The following is a 14508-nucleotide window of genomic DNA, read 5'->3' on the forward strand; positions in this document are numbered from 1 at the left end:
TTGAGTCTTTCAATTTGAAGAGGTGCATTAACAATTCCCACTTCTCAATACCATATTTAAGATGTGCAATTATTTTGTATTTTTAATGCTAAAAAATTTCAATATTAATTGTAAACCACAATTGGCAAAGCCGAAATTAGGGTTTGTATATTAATAAATTTTAAACTTCTAATTATAATTTTTGAAATTAGGGTTTAGATAGTTGGTTATTGTCTTTGAATATGAAGAGGTGCATTTAATATTTAACATATATTCAATATTTAATTGTTCAAGCTAACTATTAGTGTAGGCCCTAATTATGCAAATGAATTAAATTTTCCAATTCTCAATACCATAATTATAATATTTGAAAAAAAAACACAATAATTAACCCTATATTTTTGTAGCCGAAATTAATGATAAAAAATACATTTTTATATAATAATTAATTATTTAGCAAATGCTAGGATATATATATAGTCTTTGAGTCTTTCAATTTGAAGATGTGCATTAACAATTCCCACTTCTCAATACCATATTTAAGATGTGCAATTATTTTGTATTTTTAATGCAAAAAAATTTCAATATTAATTGTAAACCACAATTGGCATAGCCGAAATTAGGGTTTTTAATATTAATAAATTTTACACATCTAATTATAATTTTTGAAATTAGGGTTTAGATAGTTGGTTATTGTCTTTGAATAGGAAGAGGTGCATTTAGTATTTAACATATATTCAATATTTAATTGTTCAAACTAACTATTAGTGTAGGCCCTAATTATGCAAATGAATTAAATTTTCCAATTCTCAATACCAAATTTATAATATTTGAAAAAAAAACACAATAATTAACCATATATTGTAGTAGCCGAAATTAATTATAAAAAATATATTTTTATATAATAATTAATTATTTGCTAAATGCTAGGATATATATAGTCTTTGAGTCTTTCAATTTGAAGAGGTGCATTAACAATTCCCACTTCTCAATACCATATTTAAGATGTGCAATTATTTTGTATTTTTAATGCTAAAAAAACTCAATATTAATTGTAAACCACAATTGGCAAAGCCGAAATTAGGGTTTGTATATTAATAAATTTTATACTTCTAATTATAATTTTTGAAATTAGGGTTTAGATAGTTGGTTATTGTCTTTGAATATGAAGAGGTGCATTTAATATTTAACATATATTCAATATTTAATTGTTCAAGCTAACTATTAGTGTAGGCCCCAATTATGCAAATGAATTAAATTTTCCAATTCTCAATACCATAATTATAATATTTGGAAAAAAAACACAATAATTAACCCTATATTTTTGTAGCCGAAATTAATGATAAAAAATACATTTTTATATAATGATTAATTATTTACCAAATGCTAGGATATATATATAGTCTTTGAGTCTTTCAATTTGAAGATGTGCATTAACAATTCCCACTTCTCAATACCATATTTAAGATGTGCAATTATTTTGTATTTTTAATGCAAAAAAATTTCAATATTAATTGTAAACCACAATTGGCATAGCCGAAATTAGGGTTTTTAATATTAATAAATTTTACACATCTAATTATAATTTTTGAAATTAGGGTTTAGATAGTTGGTTATTGTCTTTGAATAGGAAGAGGTGCATTTAATATTTAACATATATTCAATATTTAATTGTTCAAACTAACTATTAGTGTAGGCCCTAATTATGCAAATGAATTAAATTTTCCAATTCTCAATACCAAATTTATAATATTTGAAAAAAAAACACAATAATTAACCATATATTGTAGTAGCCGAAATTAATTATAAAAAATATATTTTTATATAATAATTAATTATTTGCTAAATGCTAGGATATATATAGTCTTTGAGTCTTTCAATTTGAAGAGGTGCATTAACAATTCCCACTTCTCAATACCATATTTAAGATGTGCAATTATTTTGTATTTTTAATGCTAAAAAATTTCAATATTAATTGTAAACCACAATTGGCAAAGCCGAAATTAGGGTTTGTATATTAATAAATTTTAAACTTCTAATTATAATTTTTGAAATTAGGGTTTAGATAGTTGGTTATTGTCTTTGAATATGAAGAGGTGCATTTAATATTTAACATATATTCAATATTTAATTGTTCAAGCTAACTATTAGTGTAGGCCCTAATTATGCAAATGAATTAAATTTTCCAATTCTCAATACCATAATTATAATATTTGAAAAAAAAACACAATAATTAACCCTATATTTTTGTAGCCGAAATTAATGATAAAAAATACATTTTTATATAATAATTAATTATTTAGCAAATGCTAGGATATATATATAGTCTTTGAGTCTTTCAATTTGAAGATGTGCATTAACAATTCCCACTTCTCAATACCATATTTAAGATGTGCAATTATTTTGTATTTTTAATGCAAAAAAATTTCAATATTAATTGTAAACCACAATTGGCATAGCCGAAATTAGGGTTTTTAATATTAATAAATTTTACACATCTAATTATAATTTTTGAAATTAGGGTTTAGATAGTTGGTTATTGTCTTTGAATAGGAAGAGGTGCATTTAGTATTTAACATATATTCAATATTTAATTGTTCAAACTAACTATTAGTGTAGGCCCTAATTATGCAAATGAATTAAATTTTCCAATTCTCAATACCAAATTTATAATATTTGAAAAAAAAACACAATAATTAACCATATATTGTAGTAGCCGAAATTAATTATAAAAAATATATTTTTATATAATAATTAATTATTTGCTAAATGCTAGGATATATATAGTCTTTGAGTCTTTCAATTTGAAGAGGTGCATTAACAATTCCCACTTCTCAATACCATATTTAAGATGTGCAATTATTTTGTATTTTTAATGCTAAAAAAACTCAATATTAATTGTAAACCACAATTGGCAAAGCCGAAATTAGGGTTTGTATATTAATAAATTTTATACTTCTAATTATAATTTTTGAAATTAGGGTTTAGATAGTTGGTTATTGTCTTTGAATATGAAGAGGTGCATTTAATATTTAACATATATTCAATATTTAATTGTTCAAGCTAACTATTAGTGTAGGCCCCAATTATGCAAATGAATTAAATTTTCCAATTCTCAATACCATAATTATAATATTTGGAAAAAAAACACAATAATTAACCCTATATTTTTGTAGCCGAAATTAATGATAAAAAATACATTTTTATATAATGATTAATTATTTACCAAATGCTAGGATATATATATAGTCTTTGAGTCTTTCAATTTGAAGATGTGCATTAACAATTCCCACTTCTCAATACCATATTTAAGATGTGCAATTATTTTGTATTTTTAATGCAAAAAAATTTCAATATTAATTGTAAACCACAATTGGCATAGCCGAAATTAGGGTTTTTAATATTAATAAATTTTACACATCTAATTATAATTTTTGAAATTAGGGTTTAGATAGTTGGTTATTGTCTTTGAATAGGAAGAGGTGCATTTAATATTTAACATATATTCAATATTTAATTGTTCAAACTAACTATTAGTGTAGGCCCTAATTATGCAAATGAATTAAATTTTCCAATTCTCAATACCAAATTTATAATATTTGAAAAAAAAACACAATAATTAACCATATATTGTAGTAGCCGAAATTAATTATAAAAAATATATTTTTATATAATAATTAATTATTTGCTAAATGCTAGGATATATATAGTCTTTGAGTCTTTCAATTTGAAGAGGTGCATTAACAATTCCCACTTCTCAATACCATATTTAAGATGTGCAATTATTTTGTATTTTTAATGCTAAAAAATTTCAATATTAATTGTAAACCACAATTGGCAAAGCCGAAATTAGGGTTTGTATATTAATAAATTTTAAACTTCTAATTATAATTTTTGAAATTAGGGTTTAGATAGTTGGTTATTGTCTTTGAATATGAAGAGGTGCATTTAATATTTAACATATATTCAATATTTAATTGTTCAAGCTAACTATTAGTGTAGGCCCTAATTATGCAAATGAATTAAATTTTCCAATTCTCAATACCATAATTATAATATTTGAAAAAAAAACACAATAATTAACCCTATATTTTTGTAGCCGAAATTAATGATAAAAAATACATTTTTATATAATAATTAATTATTTAGCAAATGCTAGGATATATATATAGTCTTTGAGTCTTTCAATTTGAAGATGTGCATTAACAATTCCCACTTCTCAATACCATATTTAAGATGTGCAATTATTTTGTATTTTTAATGCAAAAAAATTTCAATATTAATTGTAAACCACAATTGGCATAGCCGAAATTAGGGTTTTTAATATTAATAAATTTTACACATCTAATTATAATTTTTGAAATTAGGGTTTAGATAGTTGGTTATTGTCTTTGAATAGGAAGAGGTGCATTTAGTATTTAACATATATTCAATATTTAATTGTTCAAACTAACTATTAGTGTAGGCCCTAATTATGCAAATGAATTAAATTTTCCAATTCTCAATACCATATTTATAATATTTGAAAAAAAAACACAATAATTAACCATATATTGTAGTAGCCGAAATTAATTATAAAAAATATATTTTTATATAATAATTAATTATTTGCCAAATGCTAGGATATATATAGTCTTTGAGTCTTTCAATTTGAAGAGGTGCATTAACAATTCCCACTTCTCAATACCATATTTAAGATGTGCAATTATTTTGTATTTTTAATGCTAAAAAATTTCAATATTAATTGTAAACCACAATTGGCAAAGCCGAAACTAGGGTTTGTATTTTAATAAATTTTATACTTCTAATTATAATTTTTGAAATTAGGGTTTAGATAGTTGGTTATTGTCTTTGAATATGAAGAGGAGCATTTAATATTTAACATATATTCAATATTTAATTGTTCAAGCTAACTATTAGTGTAGGCCCTAATTATGCAAATGAATTAAATTTTCCAATTCTCAATACCATAATTATAATATTTGAAAAAAAAACACAATAATTAACCCTATATTTTTGTAGCCGAAATTAATGATAAAAAATACATTTTTATATAATAATTAATTATTTAGCAAATGCTAGGATATATATATAGTCTTTGAGTCTTTCAATTTGAAGATGTGCATTAACAATTCCCACTTCTCAATACCATATTTAAGATGTGCAATTATTTTGTATTTTTAATGCTAAAAAAACTCAATATTAATTGTAAACCACAATTGGCAAAGCCGAAATTAGGGTTTGTATATTAATAAATTTTATACTTCTAATTATAATTTTTGAAATTAGGGTTTAGATAGTTGGTTATTGTCTTTGAATATGAAGAGGTGCATTTAATATTTAACATATATTCAATATTTAATTGTTCAAGCTAACTATTAGTGTAGGCCCCAATTATGCAAATGAATTAAATTTTCCAATTCTCAATACCATAATTATAATATTTGGAAAAAAAACACAATAATTAACCCTATATTTTTGTAGCCGAAATTAATGATAAAAAATACATTTTTATATAATGATTAATTATTTACCAAATGCTAGGATATATATATAGTCTTTGAGTCTTTCAATTTGAAGATGTGCATTAACAATTCCCACTTCTCAATACCATATTTAAGATGTGCAATTATTTTGTATTTTTAATGCAAAAAAATTTCAATATTAATTGTAAACCACAATTGGCATAGCCGAAATTAGGGTTTTTAATATTAATAAATTTTACACATCTAATTATAATTTTTGAAATTAGGGTTTAGATAGTTGGTTATTGTCTTTGAATAGGAAGAGGTGCATTTAGTATTTAACATATATTCAATATTTAATTGTTCAAACTAACTATTAGTGTAGGCCCTAATTATGCAAATGAATTAAATTTTCCAATTCTCAATACCAAATTTATAATATTTGAAAAAAAAACACAATAATTAACCATATATTGTAGTAGCCGAAATTAATTATAAAAAATATATTTTTATATAATAATTAATTATTTGCTAAATGCTAGGATATATATAGTCTTTGAGTCTTTCAATTTGAAGAGGTGCATTAACAATTCCCACTTCTCAATACCATATTTAAGATGTGCAATTATTTTGTATTTTTAATGCTAAAAAAACTCAATATTAATTGTAAACCACAATTGGCAAAGCCGAAATTAGGGTTTGTATATTAATAAATTTTATACTTCTAATTATAATTTTTGAAATTAGGGTTTAGATAGTTGGTTATTGTCTTTGAATATGAAGAGGTGCATTTAATATTTAACATATATTCAATATTTAATTGTTCAAGCTAACTATTAGTGTAGGCCCCAATTATGCAAATGAATTAAATTTTCCAATTCTCAATACCATAATTATAATATTTGGAAAAAAAACACAATAATTAACCCTATATTTTTGTAGCCGAAATTAATGATAAAAAATACATTTTTATATAATGATTAATTATTTACCAAATGCTAGGATATATATATAGTCTTTGAGTCTTTCAATTTGAAGATGTGCATTAACAATTCCCACTTCTCAATACCATATTTAAGATGTGCAATTATTTTGTATTTTTAATGCAAAAAAATTTCAATATTAATTGTAAACCACAATTGGCATAGCCGAAATTAGGGTTTTTAATATTAATAAATTTTACACATCTAATTATAATTTTTGAAATTAGGGTTTAGATAGTTGGTTATTGTCTTTGAATAGGAAGAGGTGCATTTAGTATTTAACATATATTCAATATTTAATTGTTCAAACTAACTATTAGTGTAGGCCCTAATTATGCAAATGAATTAAATTTTCCAATTCTCAATACCAAATTTATAATATTTGAAAAAAAAACACAATAATTAACCATATATTGTAGTAGCCGAAATTAATTATAAAAAATATATTTTTATATAATAATTAATTATTTGCTAAATGCTAGGATATATATAGTCTTTGAGTCTTTCAATTTGAAGAGGTGCATTAACAATTCCCACTTCTCAATACCATATTTAAGATGTGCAATTATTTTGTATTTTTAATGCTAAAAAATTTCAATATTAATTGTAAACCACAATTGGCAAAGCCGAAATTAGGGTTTGTATATTAATAAATTTTAAACTTCTAATTATAATTTTTGAAATTAGGGTTTAGATAGTTGGTTATTGTCTTTGAATATGAAGAGGTGCATTTAATATTTAACATATATTCAATATTTAATTGTTCAAGCTAACTATTAGTGTAGGCCCTAATTATGCAAATGAATTAAATTTTCCAATTCTCAATACCATAATTATAATATTTGAAAAAAAAACACAATAATTAACCCTATATTTTTGTAGCCGAAATTAATGATAAAAAATACATTTTTATATAATAATTAATTATTTAGCAAATGCTAGGATATATATATAGTCTTTGAGTCTTTCAATTTGAAGATGTGCATTAACAATTCCCACTTCTCAATACCATATTTAAGATGTGCAATTATTTTGTATTTTTAATGCAAAAAAATTTCAATATTAATTGTAAACCACAATTGGCATAGCCGAAATTAGGGTTTTTAATATTAATAAATTTTACACATCTAATTATAATTTTTGAAATTAGGGTTTAGATAGTTGGTTATTGTCTTTGAATAGGAAGAGGTGCATTTAGTATTTAACATATATTCAATATTTAATTGTTCAAACTAACTATTAGTGTAGGCCCTAATTATGCAAATGAATTAAATTTTCCAATTCTCAATACCATATTTATAATATTTGAAAAAAAAACACAATAATTAACCATATATTGTAGTAGCCGAAATTAATTATAAAAAATATATTTTTATATAATAATTAATTATTTGCCAAATGCTAGGATATATATAGTCTTTGAGTCTTTCAATTTGAAGAGGTGCATTAACAATTCCCACTTCTCAATACCATATTTAAGATGTGCAATTATTTTGTATTTTTAATGCTAAAAAATTTCAATATTAATTGTAAACCACAATTGGCAAAGCCGAAACTAGGGTTTGTATTTTAATAAATTTTATACTTCTAATTATAATTTTTGAAATTAGGGTTTAGATAGTTGGTTATTGTCTTTGAATATGAAGAGGAGCATTTAATATTTAACATATATTCAATATTTAATTGTTCAAGCTAACTATTAGTGTAGGCCCTAATTATGCAAATGAATTAAATTTTCCAATTCTCAATACCATAATTATAATATTTGAAAAAAAAACACAATAATTAACCCTATATTTTTGTAGCCGAAATTAATGATAAAAAATACATTTTTATATAATAATTAATTATTTAGCAAATGCTAGGATATATATATAGTCTTTGAGTCTTTCAATTTGAAGATGTGCATTAACAATTCCCACTTCTCAATACCATATTTAAGATGTGCAATTATTTTGTATTTTTAATGCTAAAAAAACTCAATATTAATTGTAAACCACAATTGGCAAAGCCGAAATTAGGGTTTGTATATTAATAAATTTTATACTTCTAATTATAATTTTTGAAATTAGGGTTTAGATAGTTGGTTATTGTCTTTGAATATGAAGAGGTGCATTTAATATTTAACATATATTCAATATTTAATTGTTCAAGCTAACTATTAGTGTAGGCCCCAATTATGCAAATGAATTAAATTTTCCAATTCTCAATACCATAATTATAATATTTGGAAAAAAAACACAATAATTAACCCTATATTTTTGTAGCCGAAATTAATGATAAAAAATACATTTTTATATAATGATTAATTATTTACCAAATGCTAGGATATATATATAGTCTTTGAGTCTTTCAATTTGAAGATGTGCATTAACAATTCCCACTTCTCAATACCATATTTAAGATGTGCAATTATTTTGTATTTTTAATGCAAAAAAATTTCAATATTAATTGTAAACCACAATTGGCATAGCCGAAATTAGGGTTTTTAATATTAATAAATTTTACACATCTAATTATAATTTTTGAAATTAGGGTTTAGATAGTTGGTTATTGTCTTTGAATAGGAAGAGGTGCATTTAATATTTAACATATATTCAATATTTAATTGTTCAAACTAACTATTAGTGTAGGCCCTAATTATGCAAATGAATTAAATTTTCCAATTCTCAATACCAAATTTATAATATTTGAAAAAAAAACACAATAATTAACCATATATTGTAGTAGCCGAAATTAATTATAAAAAATATATTTTTATATAATAATTAATTATTTGCTAAATGCTAGGATATATATAGTCTTTGAGTCTTTCAATTTGAAGAGGTGCATTAACAATTCCCACTTCTCAATACCATATTTAAGATGTGCAATTATTTTGTATTTTTAATGCTAAAAAATTTCAATATTAATTGTAAACCACAATTGGCAAAGCCGAAATTAGGGTTTGTATATTAATAAATTTTAAACTTCTAATTATAATTTTTGAAATTAGGGTTTAGATAGTTGGTTATTGTCTTTGAATATGAAGAGGTGCATTTAATATTTAACATATATTCAATATTTAATTGTTCAAGCTAACTATTAGTGTAGGCCCTAATTATGCAAATGAATTAAATTTTCCAATTCTCAATACCATAATTATAATATTTGAAAAAAAAACACAATAATTAACCCTATATTTTTGTAGCCGAAATTAATGATAAAAAATACATTTTTATATAATAATTAATTATTTAGCAAATGCTAGGATATATATATAGTCTTTGAGTCTTTCAATTTGAAGATGTGCATTAACAATTCCCACTTCTCAATACCATATTTAAGATGTGCAATTATTTTGTATTTTTAATGCAAAAAAATTTCAATATTAATTGTAAACCACAATTGGCATAGCCGAAATTAGGGTTTTTAATATTAATAAATTTTACACATCTAATTATAATTTTTGAAATTAGGGTTTAGATAGTTGGTTATTGTCTTTGAATAGGAAGAGGTGCATTTAGTATTTAACATATATTCAATATTTAATTGTTCAAACTAACTATTAGTGTAGGCCCTAATTATGCAAATGAATTAAATTTTCCAATTCTCAATACCAAATTTATAATATTTGAAAAAAAAACACAATAATTAACCATATATTGTAGTAGCCGAAATTAATTATAAAAAATATATTTTTATATAATAATTAATTATTTGCTAAATGCTAGGATATATATAGTCTTTGAGTCTTTCAATTTGAAGAGGTGCATTAACAATTCCCACTTCTCAATACCATATTTAAGATGTGCAATTATTTTGTATTTTTAATGCTAAAAAATTTCAATATTAATTGTAAACCACAATTGGCAAAGCCGAAATTAGGGTTTGTATATTAATAAATTTTAAACTTCTAATTATAATTTTTGAAATTAGGGTTTAGATAGTTGGTTATTGTCTTTGAATATGAAGAGGTGCATTTAATATTTAACATATATTCAATATTTAATTGTTCAAGCTAACTATTAGTGTAGGCCCTAATTATGCAAATGAATTAAATTTTCCAATTCTCAATACCATAATTATAATATTTGAAAAAAAAACACAATAATTAACCCTATATTTTTGTAGCCGAAATTAATGATAAAAAATACATTTTTATATAATAATTAATTATTTAGCAAATGCTAGGATATATATATAGTCTTTGAGTCTTTCAATTTGAAGATGTGCATTAACAATTCCCACTTCTCAATACCATATTTAAGATGTGCAATTATTTTGTATTTTTAATGCAAAAAAATTTCAATATTAATTGTAAACCACAATTGGCATAGCCGAAATTAGGGTTTTTAATATTAATAAATTTTACACATCTAATTATAATTTTTGAAATTAGGGTTTAGATAGTTGGTTATTGTCTTTGAATAGGAAGAGGTGCATTTAGTATTTAACATATATTCAATATTTAATTGTTCAAACTAACTATTAGTGTAGGCCCTAATTATGCAAATGAATTAAATTTTCCAATTCTCAATACCATATTTATAATATTTGAAAAAAAAACACAATAATTAACCATATATTGTAGTAGCCGAAATTAATTATAAAAAATATATTTTTATATAATAATTAATTATTTGCCAAATGCTAGGATATATATAGTCTTTGAGTCTTTCAATTTGAAGAGGTGCATTAACAATTCCCACTTCTCAATACCATATTTAAGATGTGCAATTATTTTGTATTTTTAATGCTAAAAAATTTCAATATTAATTGTAAACCACAATTGGCAAAGCCGAAATTAGGGTTTGTATTTTAATAAATTTTATACTTCTAATTATAATTTTTGAAATTAGGGTTTAGATAGTTGGTTATTGTCTTTGAATATGAAGAGGAGCATTTAATATTTAACATATATTCAATATTTAATTGTTCAAGCTAACTATTAGTGTAGGCCCTAATTATGCAAATGAATTAAATTTTCCAATTCTCAATACCATAATTATAATATTTGAAAAAAAAACACAATAATTAACCCTATATTTTTGTAGCCGAAATTAATGATAAAAAATACATTTTTATATAATAATTAATTATTTAGCAAATGCTAGGATATATATATAGTCTTTGAGTCTTTCAATTTGAAGATGTGCATTAACAATTCCCACTTCTCAATACCATATTTAAGATGTGCAATTATTTTGTATTTTTAATGCAAAAAAATTTCAATATTAATTGTAAACCACAATTGGCATAGCCGAAATTAGGGTTTTTAATATTAATAAATTTTACACATCTAATTATAATTTTTGAAATTAGGGTTTAGATAGTTGGTTATTGTCTTTGAATAGGAAGAGGTGCATTTAATATTTAACATATATTCAATATTTAATTGTTCAAACTAACTATTAGTGTAGGCCCTAATTATGCAAATGAATTTAATTTTCCAATTCTCAATACCAAATTTATAATATTTGAAAAAAAAACACAATAATTAACCATATATTGTAGTAGCCGAAATTAATTATAAAAAATATATTTTTATATAATAATTAATTATTTGCTAAATGCTAGGATATATATAGTCTTTGAGTCTTTCAATTTGAAGAGGTGCATTAACAATTCCCACTTCTCAATACCATATTTAAGATGTGCAATTATTTTGTATTTTTAATGCTAAAAAAACTCAATATTAATTGTAAACCACAATTGGCAAAGCCGAAATTAGGGTTTGTATATTAATAAATTTTATACTTCTAATTATAATTTTTGAAATTAGGGTTTAGATAGTTGGTTATTGTCTTTGAATATGAAGAGGTGCATTTAATATTTAACATATATTCAATATTTAATTGTTCAAGCTAACTATTAGTGTAGGCCCCAATTATGCAAATGAATTAAATTTTCCAATTCTCAATACCATAATTATAATATTTGGAAAAAAAACACAATAATTAACCCTATATTTTTGTAGCCGAAATTAATGATAAAAAATACATTTTTATATAATGATTAATTATTTACCAAATGCTAGGATATATATATAGTCTTTGAGTCTTTCAATTTGAAGATGTGCATTAACAATTCCCACTTCTCAATACCATATTTAAGATGTGCAATTATTTTGTATTTTTAATGCAAAAAAATTTCAATATTAATTGTAAACCACAATTGGCATAGCCGAAATTAGGGTTTTTAATATTAATAAATTTTACACATCTAATTATAATTTTTGAAATTAGGGTTTAGATAGTTGGTTATTGTCTTTGAATAGGAAGAGGTGCATTTAATATTTAACATATATTCAATATTTAATTGTTCAAACTAACTATTAGTGTAGGCCCTAATTATGCAAATGAATTAAATTTTCCAATTCTCAATACCAAATTTATAATATTTGAAAAAAAAACACAATAATTAACCATATATTGTAGTAGCCGAAATTAATTATAAAAAATATATTTTTATATAATAATTAATTATTTGCTAAATGCTAGGATATATATAGTCTTTGAGTCTTTCAATTTGAAGAGGTGCATTAACAATTCCCACTTCTCAATACCATATTTAAGATGTGCAATTATTTTGTATTTTTAATGCTAAAAAATTTCAATATTAATTGTAAACCACAATTGGCAAAGCCGAAATTAGGGTTTGTATATTAATAAATTTTAAACTTCTAATTATAATTTTTGAAATTAGGGTTTAGATAGTTGGTTATTGTCTTTGAATATGAAGAGGTGCATTTAATATTTAACATATATTCAATATTTAATTGTTCAAGCTAACTATTAGTGTAGGCCCTAATTATGCAAATGAATTAAATTTTCCAATTCTCAATACCATAATTATAATATTTGAAAAAAAAACACAATAATTAACCCTATATTTTTGTAGCCGAAATTAATGATAAAAAATACATTTTTATATAATAATTAATTATTTAGCAAATGCTAGGATATATATATAGTCTTTGAGTCTTTCAATTTGAAGATGTGCATTAACAATTCCCACTTCTCAATACCATATTTAAGATGTGCAATTATTTTGTATTTTTAATGCAAAAAAATTTCAATATTAATTGTAAACCACAATTGGCATAGCCGAAATTAGGGTTTTTAATATTAATAAATTTTACACATCTAATTATAATTTTTGAAATTAGGGTTTAGATAGTTGGTTATTGTCTTTGAATAGGAAGAGGTGCATTTAGTATTTAACATATATTCAATATTTAATTGTTCAAACTAACTATTAGTGTAGGCCCTAATTATGCAAATGAATTAAATTTTCCAATTCTCAATACCATATTTATAATATTTGAAAAAAAAACACAATAATTAACCATATATTGTAGTAGCCGAAATTAATTATAAAAAATATATTTTTATATAATAATTAATTATTTGCCAAATGCTAGGATATATATAGTCTTTGAGTCTTTCAATTTGAAGAGGTGCATTAACAATTCCCACTTCTCAATACCATATTTAAGATGTGCAATTATTTTGTATTTTTAATGCTAAAAAATTTCAATATTAATTGTAAACCACAATTGGCAAAGCCGAAATTAGGGTTTGTATTTTAATAAATTTTATACTTCTAATTATAATTTTTGAAATTAGGGTTTAGATAGTTGGTTATTGTCTTTGAATATGAAGAGGAGCATTTAATATTTAACATATATTCAATATTTAATTGTTCAAGCTAACTATTAGTGTAGGCCCTAATTATGCAAATGAATTAAATTTTCCAATTCTCAATACCATAATTATAATATTTGAAAAAAAAACACAATAATTAACCCTATATTTTTGTAGCCGAAATTAATGATAAAAAATACATTTTTATATAATAATTAATTATTTAGCAAATGCTAGGATATATATATATAGTCTTTGAGTCTTTCAATTTGAAGATGTGCATTAACAATTCCCACTTCTCAATACCATATTTAAGATGTGCAATTATTTTGTATTTTTAATGCAAAAAAATTTCAATATTAATTGTAAACCACAATTGGCATAGCCGAAATTAGGGTTTTTAATATTAATAAATTTTACACATCTAATTATAATTTTTGAAATTAGGGTTTA

The sequence above is a fragment of the Humulus lupulus genome, chromosome X, assembly GCF_963169125.1.
Source record: "Humulus lupulus chromosome X, drHumLupu1.1, whole genome shotgun sequence".
Classification (NCBI taxonomy): domain Eukaryota; kingdom Viridiplantae; phylum Streptophyta; class Magnoliopsida; order Rosales; family Cannabaceae; genus Humulus; species Humulus lupulus.